The sequence below is a fragment of the Gigantopelta aegis genome, chromosome 14, assembly GCF_016097555.1.
Source record: "Gigantopelta aegis isolate Gae_Host chromosome 14, Gae_host_genome, whole genome shotgun sequence".
In the NCBI taxonomy this organism is placed as follows: Eukaryota; Metazoa; Mollusca; class Gastropoda; order Neomphalida; family Peltospiridae; genus Gigantopelta; species Gigantopelta aegis.
Window position 1 is genome coordinate 15,907,044 of NC_054712.1, and position 11,878 is coordinate 15,918,921.

An 11,878-nucleotide genomic window follows, 5' to 3' on the forward strand; every position below is an offset into this window, starting at 1 on the left:
AATAACCTACAGTTTACCTAGGTCTTCTAGGATGACTGGCTAAGCTTTATATTACCAAATACTCGTATAAAATATAGAACAGTAAGACCACGATTTACTTCGTCAGATGACCGAAGACACTGTCTAAAGAATATTGGTATAATACAGTATTAAAATATTAAAAGTCACATCAATCACATCAAGGTTATACACAGAACAGAAATGATATTTACCAAGTCCTAACGGACTACGTTCCCGGGAAGCTTCCTTTTCGTTCTCCTCGATATCTCTAAAAACTAGCTATTTATTATAAAATCAGAAATCGCCTGGGGGTACAAGGCGGTACCTCCCCCTATCATGTGATATTCCACCTCTCCCAGAGTCGGTATAATTCCTCTGATCGTCAGACTTACTGACGCCATCGTCGCCAAAATCACGGTCGTCGAAACCGCACTCGCAGAGGTATTACGTAACTACTCGCCACATGGCCTCCGCACCTGGCTGGATGTGTACGGTCGCACGGAGGTATTACGTAACAAGTTGCCCATCTGGGCTAAGTGCAATTAAACTGCACACGGCCCTCTAACACAATTAAAATCGCCACAGGCGAAAACAAATTTAAGAGCATGTACCGTCACACACCCCCACCTCAAAAAGGATATTTCCTCTACTCTAGGAATAGGGAAATATACTACATTAAAACAAAAAGGTGCGTTAACCGACGCATACGGGCATTTATAACACATGTAATAATAAGGTGACTACCAGTAATCACACTGAGTCTCTGAGTCCCTGGTATACAAATAAAATATATATAAACAAAACAGAAATAAAGAATGTCAACACATTATCATAACGTTCAACTTCGGGACAGGGCATCAGCGATTACATTGGATGTGCCCTTGATATGTTCAATGGTAATTGGGTATTCTTGCAGAAGAAGACTCCACCTCAAAACTCTCTGGTTGGTGGCTTTCATCCTGTGAATGAAAGTAAGCGGATTATGATCAGTAAAGACCACCACTTGATGCACTGCCGATTTCACGTAGATCTGAAAATGCTTCAGAGCTTGTACCATGGCCAAAGCTTCCTTCTCTATAGTGGAATAGTTCACCTGGTGTTTGTCAAACGAGAAGAAACTTACAGGATGGTCCAGTCCATTTTCGTCTTCCTGGAACAGCACAGCTCCAGCTCCCATGTCACTGGCATCCACAGCTAGCTTGAACGGCATTCGGTAGTCTGGTGCTGCCATCACGGGAGACGAGGAGAGCATCTGCTTGAGACGGTTAAATGACTTCTCGCATTCATCTGACCACTGGAACTTCGTTTCCTTCTTTAGCAGCGAGGTGATGGGGGCCGCTACCATCGCAAATCTAGCACAGAAACGACGATAATAACCGGCCATACCAAGGAACCGGCGAACTTCACGACAGTTGGTCGGTGCAGGGTACTGGCTGATGCTTAGTGTCTTGGCCTGCAGTGGGGTGACGCAACCATGTCCGACAGTATGACCTAAGTAGGTCACTGAAGCTCTCACGAATTCACATTTGCCCAGGTTCACAGTCAAGTTAGCTTTCTGTAGGCGACTGAATATTAGTTGTAACCCGGTTAAATGTTCATCGCAAATGTCGGTGGCTAACACCACATCGTCCAGATACACACTGACGTTTTCTAAATCAGATAACACCTGGTTCATCATCCTTTGAAAGGCAGCAGGGGCAGTCTTCAAACCAAACGGCATCACTCGGAATTGGAAGAGGCCGTCAGGTGTGATGATCGCCAGAATGTCCTTAGCTTCCTCCGTTAACGGAATGGCATAAAAACCCTTCAGTAGGTCCAATTTGGTGATGTATTGCGCGTGTCCAACTCGGTCGATGCAATCGTCAAGGCGGGGTAGAGGGTAGGCATCTGCCTTGATGAGTTGATTCACGCGACGTAGGTCAGCGCACACCCGGAAACTGTTATGTCCCTTTTGAATCAGAATAACAGGTGATGCCCACTGACTGTTTGATGGTTCCAGAATGTCGTGTTCCAACATGTAATCTATCTCTTTTTTTAGTGCCGCACGTTTTACAGGATGTATCCGATAGGCATGCTGTCGAATCGGTGTAGCGTTGGGTTCCAAGCGCACATCCTGGATTAAAGTATTGGTAACCGTTGGAAAGTCCTGACAAATGGAAACATTGTCTTGTATCAACGTAGTCAGCTTTGCTCGCTGGGGGCTGTCAAGGTGCTGTAGATAGGAACTCAAGTCTGCTAGAATCTGGCTGTTGGTTAATTTGATCTCCGCAGTCTTGACGTCATCACAGGAAATTGAGTGACTCTCAATTTGGACAGGCAACACTGGAACTATCGGCAGTCTGTCAAAATAACCTTTTAGCAAATTGATGTGACAATACCTACTTTTCCTAACCCTATCAGGAGTGTTTATCACATACCCTGTCTCATTAACCCGTTTGTGCACAACATAGGGGCCGAAATACCGGTTCTGTAATGAGCCCCGTTTAATGGGAAGGTACAGCAGCACTTTATCCCCTGGTTTAAATTCCCGACTCTTAGCCTTCCTATCAAACACTGATTTTATTTTGCTCTGAGCATAGCTCAGATGCTTCCTAGCCAGTTCGGTCGCCTGCCACAACCTATCTCTAACTCTCCCTACATAAATCAGCATGTTTTCGGCATTATCCTTGTCTAACCAACTATCTTTTACCAATTTGAGAGGGCCTCGGGCTGAATGCCCATAGACCAACTCAAATGGGGTGAATCCTAAGGATTCGTGCTTAGCATCCCGTGCTGCGAACAACACGAAAGGAATTGACTGGTCCCAGTCAGTACCATTGTCGAAACAATGGCAGCGGAGCATACTTTTTATGCTCTGGTGGAAACGTTCTATGGCGCCCTGGCTCTCAGGGTGGAATGCAGCAGAACGAATCTGGATTAACTTGCTCATAAAGTTCGTACCCCGGTCGGTTTGAATTTCACCTGGTAAACCCGTGTACGTAAAGTACTTAAGCAGCGCACTAGCTACAACAGACGCAGTAACCTTCCTTAAGGGAATCGCCTCTGGAAAACGCGTAGTTAAGCACATAATTGTTAACAAGAATTGGTTGCCTGAACGCGTTTTCGGTAATGGCCCCCGACATCTATCAACACTTTTGAAAAGGCTTCCCCAACTATGGGAACCTTCTGCAGGGGATAGGGAGGAATTAGCTGATTTGGTTTGCCCACAACCTGACACACATGACATGACATACAATGCTTACTGACATCTGCAAACATTCCCTTCCAATAAAACTCTGAGGCAAGTTTACTATGAGTTTTATTCCGCCCTAAGTGGCCAGCAAACACGTCCTCATGTGCTAACAATAACAATGACGGACGGTACTTAGAGGGCACCACAATTCTATATCTTGTCACACATTCCTCACTATCAGGCACAACCTTTTCCACACTCTTATTCATTAACACTCCCATGTCCATATAATACCCTGACATCTCATCCTCCATCTCACCCTCAGTTAACAATGTAGTGCGAGCTGCCAACAAACTTGGATCAGCCCCCTGCTCTAGGATTAACTCTTGTCTATTACAAGGTAAGTCCCCCCTATCAAACACAACTGGTTCATTTCCCCTCTGCGGGAGATCAACAGGTTCCACCACATTTAATTCCTCAGTTGACTTATCTACCATTTTACTGATAACCTCATCCACTCCAATTTCATGGCTCACACACGTATCAGACAAATCACAAATATCCTCTGGGTCTCGTGCTAACCTACTGGCCATAGCCCTAGACATTACACACGCAGGATATCTAGTCTCATCAACCTCACACTCTTCTATGGGTAAAGGGCCGTCTTCAATTAACAATTGGTCACATTGCGGCTGACAACGTTGACTAGTCAAATCATTACCCAACAAAACTCCTGTGTTTTCAAAAGGCAAGTCCTTCACAACACCCATAACGACTGGTCCCGTCACAAACTTCGAACACAAGAAAACCTTATGTAACCTGACAACCATATTTTCTCCAGTAACCGAGGTTAAAGCCAAACTACGTCCTATGTCTGAATTTTCAATACCAGCTAAACACTCTTGCGTGATCAAACTCTGACTACACCCGGTATCTCTATAGATTGATATTGCCTTAGGACATAACTCTTGTTTCACATCACAAACCATACCAGTGGACACATACGGGTTTACTTTCTCTGCCATGGGACTAACCATTAACTCTCTCGCTAACGGAGCTGACCTCACTAAACCGACCACTTGCGCATTATCGCGTTTCCTTTTAAAACAGTCCCCGATAAGATGGTTATCCTTTTTACAGTAACTGCAATGTGGACGAAAAGTTCGTGCATTGGCTGATAATGCAGGTCTATCCTTACTTTGCCCACCAGGTGCATTCCTTGCCTGACTAGCTGACCAACTAGATGACTCTCCCCGATAGTTACTTTCCCGGGAAAAACCTGGCTGAAATTTCTTCTTATCACCCTGTTGTAAAGAGCTACCCTGTACTGCCTGAGCTTTGTGTATTAACACGTAATCATCTGCCACTATGCCTGCCTCCTCTATCCTTTTGACATCACGATCCTCTAAATGAATACGTAAGCTAACTGGTAATCCATTTTTAATGTCCTGTAAGATCAACAACTCCCGTAACTCGGTATATGACTCTACCTGATGAGAAATCACCCATTTATCAAACATCCCTGCCTTCTTAGCCACAAACTCACTATAAGACTGACCCTGCGTTTTTCTCAACTCGCTATACCGTAAACGATAATCCTCAGGTCGTAATTCATACGCCCTCAACACTGCCACCTTAACTAGGTCGTACTGACTTGCTCGCTCATCACTCATTGAATTATAAGCTACACTAGCCTTCCCCTTAAACTTAGACACGGCTAACAATGTTCACTTAGACTGCGGCCAATTTAGCTGCTTAGCGGCCCGTTCAAACAGTTGAAAGAACATATCTACCTCCTGGTCATCAAATACAGGCACTGATCTATAAGCCTCCGACATGTTAAAACCATTTCCTGCCTCACGTCTAACTTCTTCAGTATTCAACTTTAACTCTTGTTCCACTTTTAATTTTGCTAACTGGAATTCTCTATCCCTCTCTCTCTCTCTCTCTCTCTCTCTCTCTCTCTCTCTCTCTCTCTCTCTCTCTCTCTCTCTCTTCTCTATCCTTCTCTCTATCTTCCCTATCTCTATCTTCCCTATCTCTATCTCTATTTTCTTTTTCTCTATTCCTCTCTTCTCTTTCTCTCTCTCTCTCTCTCTCTATATCTAATGCACGTTCTTCTCTTTCGTACTCAAGTTTTTTAAAAGCTAATTGTTGTTCCACACTTAACTCATTTATCTCTATATCTGGAACAATCTCACTGTCTTCCATAACAGGACTATCACCAAAAACTTCCTGGATAATAATTGTCCTTATATCTCCTAAGGTTTTAGCTGATGTTAAGTCAATTTCTCGCTCACCCGCGATTTTAACTAACTCGGCCTTACGTGCTCGCTTAATCTCCACTACACTGAGCGTAGGCCTATCCAGCAAATTCTTATCCATGTTTAGATATGACGCACTTAATATTAATTAATTTTCTAGTGAACAACGTGCTACTTCTGGTAAATTTGTAAAAATAATTTATAAAGCCCCCATTTACAAACAATACTTTTTTAAATATGCATGTCCCGTTTCAGATCCGGGACGAGCGCCCCAATTTTCTACTCCTGTCACGGGGATTCTATAATACCCGTAACTGAATAAAACACGATTATCCAAATATCTCTCCTAACTGTATATCTATTAGATCTCTCTGTAACAGGCTGTTAAACCCTAGTATGGCTCGTCTCTAGGTATGATCAGAGATACGATCTTATATAAAGTATATATATTGATAGTACGTTTAGCTCACTAGAAACACAACAAAAACACAATACACTTTGGAATCTGTATTAATCTACGCTGACAAATGTACAGCCGTAGTAGTTAATTAATAACAACAATAATAACAACCCAGAACTGATCACTTAATTAGTTAATCTCTAGGTGTCTAGTTACACAATATGCGAATCACTTCACCGTGACACACCACCCACACGTGTGATAATTGAGAAACGCTTCCAGGAGAAGTTAATTAATAAAGGAATTACCACTCTATTCCTAACTGGTTAATTTTTAATTAACCCTTACTACTCGTTCAGTAACCTTGTAACACAGAATTAATACTGGTACCTATCACAATAAAGACAATAACCTACAGTTTACCAAGGTCTTCTAGGATGACTGGCTAAGCTTTATATTACCAAATACTCGTATAAAATATAGAACAGTAAGACTACGATTTACTTCGTCAGATGACCGAAGACACTGTCTAAAGAATATTGGTATAATACAGTATTAAAATATTAAAAGTCACATCAATCACATCAAGGTTATACACAGAGCAGAAATGATATTTACCAAGTCCTAACGGACTACGTTCCCGGGAAGCTTCCTTTTCGTTCTCCTCGATATCTCTAAAAACTAGCTATTTATTATAAAATCAGAAATCGCCTGGGGGTACAAGGCGGTACCTCTCCCTATCATCTGATATTCCACCTCTCCCAGAGTCGGTATAATTCCTCTGATCGTCAGACTTACTGACGCCTTGGTCGCCAAAATCACGGTCGTCGAAACCGCACTCGCAGAGGTATTACGTAACTACTCGCCACATGGCCTCCGCACCTGGCTGGATGTGTACGGTCGCGCGGAGGTATTACGTAACAAGTTGCCCATCTGGGCTAAGTGCAATTAAACTGCACACGGCCCTCTAACACAATTAAAATCGCCACAGGCGAAAACAAATTTAAGAGCATGTTCCGTCACAGGTTCATCCACTTTATTATATATAAAAACATCGTCAGCGAACAATTTTATGTTTGATTCTATTCCAATATAAAAATAGCATTGGGCCTAGAGCAGATCCTTGGGGTACGCAAGTAGGAATTATTTCAATTCTTGAGAAATATGCTTCGACCTACGTCTTCAGTAGAATTAGTCACTGGCGATATGAGAGGTCATGTGTAGGATGGATGTGCATGAAGCGTAAATGGATATCTGCACGTTAAAAAATGTTTACCTTTTACACATTACCATGACCTTGTGATTCAGATAAGGTATGTTAATAAACTATGCATAAACTTCATGATGCAGCCTCGTGTTTTTCTATAAGGTGGACGTTTCCAACTAGGCTATTATATACAGGGTATTTGTAATTAGACGTGTTTCTTTTGATATTGAGCATATTCGTATTTAAAATATATTATAACAGCAACACATACAGTTTTATATTATTTATATACGTTATTCCGTTATAACCCTCGGGTGTCGTAAAGTGTTCAAGCGATAATCTTGACTTTGTAAAAACGACGCCTAGCCCGATATGCAGTAATATAAATCGGACAATGAAAGCTCTATTCTGTGTGCCAGGGTGTCCGGGCCGGTGCGATCGATCGATCTCCCATCGATCCAAATCGATTTTTAACTTGTCTTTGTCCAAATCAAGGATAACATCGTCAGTATTTTCTGAGAGGTTTTCTTTAATACTAGTAATATGTAAGCTAGTGAGCTCCGTGGTCTAGTGGATAAGCTGCTGGACAATCAAGTTGACGACAGTTGTTGAAATCCCGTCAAAGCTGGCTCACACATTCATTCATCTTTCTCATCTATCAATCTCTGTCTATCATTCTTATTATCTTAATATAATAAAAAAAAAAAAAAATCCAATTTCTCCCACGATTTCAATCTGTTTCGACCATGTCTGTCAGTTTCCTCCGACTCTGTCGTCTGAGCTGTCCACACCATCGCCTACCTGTCTCAACTTCCTCCACGTCTCTGTGTACGTCCCTGTACCCACCTGGCATCCTCGTCCTTTGCCGCTAATAAAACTGGTCTGACCCACGGCACTAACTAACGACCGCCGGTAGTAGGGGTGCATAGTAGGTGGTTACAAGTGCCTCTTAACAATGCCAGAAATAACTACTGAACACTCCCCAAAGTGGTCAGACTAAGCCCACAGCTAAAGGCTGATGGGGAATGACAGGTGGGTGGCATAGATAGCCACAAGAGACAAGCACCTGTCGCGGTTGGAGAGACAAGGACTGGGATGTGGAGGTGAACAGCGAAATAAGTTGAAAGATAGAAGTTGCCAGATAGGGAAGAAATGAGATGGAATTCAAACACGAGAAAGGAAACGGGCAGTGGGATAAAAGGATAAAACAAAACAAGAACAAAAATAAGCTATAACGGCGGATGTACTGTTCTAAACCGTCAACTTTAGATTGTAAAAATTATGTTTTCCTTAATCAGACTTTGGTTTGTTGATTTTAACTTTCCAAATTCCTCTAACAGAGGTTTGTTCATCTCCTCCATAATTGGATGAATATCGGACATTAGCATATTCCGCAATTCCTTTGCAATGGCAAAAATATCAGTTTGTAGCAAGGACATGGACGGCTTTTCAGATACTTGGGGAAGTTGAGAACGTTCTGGCACGTTTTCGGTATCGGCATTTGGGTTCATAGTCGAAAGTGACTTTCTGCGTGTTTCTTGGTAAGAAGCGGATTAACGTCTTTTCTCTTCTTTTGGCTACTGGCCATCAGAATCAATATTCGACAGTTAGGTCGATAGTTATTCAGTTCAGCATAGCCATGAGCTAAAGCCGGAGAACCGTCAACAAATAATCATTAGCAAGTCACATTGTCCGTACAACGTTATTTTTCTGATTTTTCCTTTCAACTAGCTCACCCTAACCCAGCATCTAAATATATAATTGACGCGATAGCCCAGTGACCTAAATAAAGCAACTACTACCCGTGTCACAAAAAAAGCAGCAAAACATTGGAAACGAAATAGCTTACCTAGTTTCATTTTGAATGGCCCAAGATAACCTCAGATATGTTTTGTTTTGTCTGTTGAACAAATCTCAAAACCCAGTGACCTACATAAAACAACCACTACTTATGTCACCAAAAGGAAAAACATTGGAAACAAAATAGTCTACCTAATTTCATTTGGAATGGCCCAAGATAACCGCAAATATGTTTTGTTTTGTCTGTTGAAAAAATCTTAAAATCCAGTGATCTAAATAAAACAATCACTACTCGCGTCACCAAAATGTAAACCATCGGAAACCAAATAGCCTACCTAGTTTCATTTTTAATGGCCTAAGACAACCCCTAATATGTTTTGTCTCAATATGGTGGTGCACTGATTTTAATTCAAATGTAAACAAATAGTCATCCGTATGAAACATTTGTTTTGCAACAGAAACATCTTCGTATTTAAACTTACCCATTAGCCAAAGGAAGACTTATATGCCGACAATCGATAACTAACCGCAGTTGATGAACTTGTTGTACGCAGCTGACAAAGGGTTAACAACCTTTGGTTTATCAACAACCTGACATATGCAACCCTTTGAATGTGAACTTTCAATTTCAGAAGTAACAAGACCCAAATTATCTCTTGCCGATTTGTTAGTTAACAAATTTGCACAGCTTAGCAATTCTGTAAAGATATAACTGTCGTAGAAATGGGGATAGGGTATCAAAAACGTTAGTTACACATAAAGAAGAAGAAGAAGTTTGTTTTATTTAACGACGCCGCTAGAGCACATTGCTTTTTTATCTTATCATCGGCTATTGGACGTCAAACATATGGTCATTATGACACTGTTTTTAGAGGAAACCCGCTGTCGCCACATAGGCTACTCTTTTTACGACAGGCAGCAAGGGATCTTTTATTTGCGCTTCCCACAGGCAGGATAGCACAAACCATGGCCTTTGTTGAACCAGTTATGGATCACTGGTCGGTGCAAGTGGTTTACGCCTACCCATTGAGCCTTGCGGAGCACTCACTCAGGGTTTGGAGTCGGTATCTCGATTAAAAATCCCATGCCTCGACTGGGATCCGAACCCAGTACCTACCAGCCTATAGACCGATGGCCTGCCACGACGCCACCGAGGCCGGTTTACACAGAAAGAGTCCTATCGTAAATGTTCCATCTCTAGGGCTATAAACCTTAACAAAAATCATTCGTGATTATAAATATAATAAGTTCAAAAAATTAACATGTAATTCCCACTAATTATTTAAGTAATTGTATTACTTTTTAAAGTATTTGTCTGATTTATCTTGGCACGGCGGAACAGAGTGGCTAGGGCTCTACCCCCCCCCCCCCCCCCCCCCCCAATAATTCTGAATAAAAAATATTATTGGTTGTAAATCTTAAGGCAGAGATGAATTGTACTTGTAAATTGCAGGAAATTGTATTTCAGGACATCTAGTTTTCAAAATTTTACGGTGGGGCATACCCCCCGAATCCCCTGAAAACTTTGCTGTGCTTCCTCGATCTTAGTCAGCCCCCCTCAGTGTCTACTTGCGTCCGCTGTGCCTGTTATCACCAGTCACACAGCTCCTCAATTATCAATAAAGATGCTTTCACAGGCATTTACAGAACAAACAACTCTACGCTATTTGATATACCATAATTAGAAAGGCCAGGGAAGAAACGTGTAACGAGTTTGATATTATAACAATCACTAGCACACGTCTGCTGATTCCCCTGCGCGTGCTGTAACCTCACCGTGGTGCAGGGGTGTAACATTTTCTTTGAGAATGGCCAATACAGCACAAACTTGAAATCTGGAGTAAAATTCAGTATGTATCTGTGATATTTGTATTTTTGCACAGTTCTTTACACTGTTTTCGTTTAAATCTTGAATTCTTATGTTGATGTTGATCATCACTTTGTTTGCATTACCATAGTTTGACACCCAATAGCCGATGTATTTTTCGTGCTGGGGTGTCGTTAAACTTTCATTCATACATCTACCATTGAGCTACATCACATTCCTAAATCACAGTACACGGAACACAACTTAGCCGTAAAATATTCTTAAATTCTCAGTGACGTGTTCTGAATGATCTTGAAAACTTTCATTACTTACTAGACTAGTGGCAATTTTGTGTCTTAGCACTGGCAGCGAGCGGGCGGTGTACGATGATTTGTCCACAACATGTTTTCCGTCAGATCGATACGTATCGCTGGGGAGCTTATAAAGCCGAGCCCCGCTCGCCGAGGAGAGACAACCGATGGAGATCTACGGAATGTACTCCTGGTCTGGAAGCTCGTAATACAGGAGTCACTGCTTGTGGACTTATGTCAAGGTAAGTGCTTATTCACTGTAACACCAAATCTGCACGACAAAACCGTTAGTCGAGATCAAAACCGTATTATGTGACGTAACGTTTTGTAGAACAAACAATACAGTCGAATAGGTATTTGGCAAAATAGTGGATTATTTCACGAATATCCATCCCGTGCCTTCGTCTATAGGAAGACAGTCACTTCCAAGGAGATCCTTTATTGCGCAATACATCATTCAACTTCATGTTTGCATTCACCATAGTTTTTCGTGCTGGGGTGTCGTTAAACATCTATTCTATGTCTATTTCTATGCCTTCCCGCACTGTCCAGAGGAAAGAATACCCAGGAGAAGACGGTATGTGAAATAATACCCAGGGGTAATGACTGAAACACTACCAAAAACAGATGTAATACACAGCTTTCCTAATCCATAGTAATTTCCATCTAGCTGAGCTGCAATTCGTAATACGTTGTAAACAAACCAGTCTATAATTTTATCCATACTGGTTATTCGCATCTACATTTAACCTTCAGTATAGGGTCCTCAACATTGAAGGTACTAGTCCATAGGCTTGTATAGAAAAAAATGAGTCCCATATGCAATGTTGGTTATACTCAGACTTTGAGATATTATTTTGAGACCATCAAAAATGGCTAACATTAGGTTTTGAATACACTAACCGTATCATCCAGAA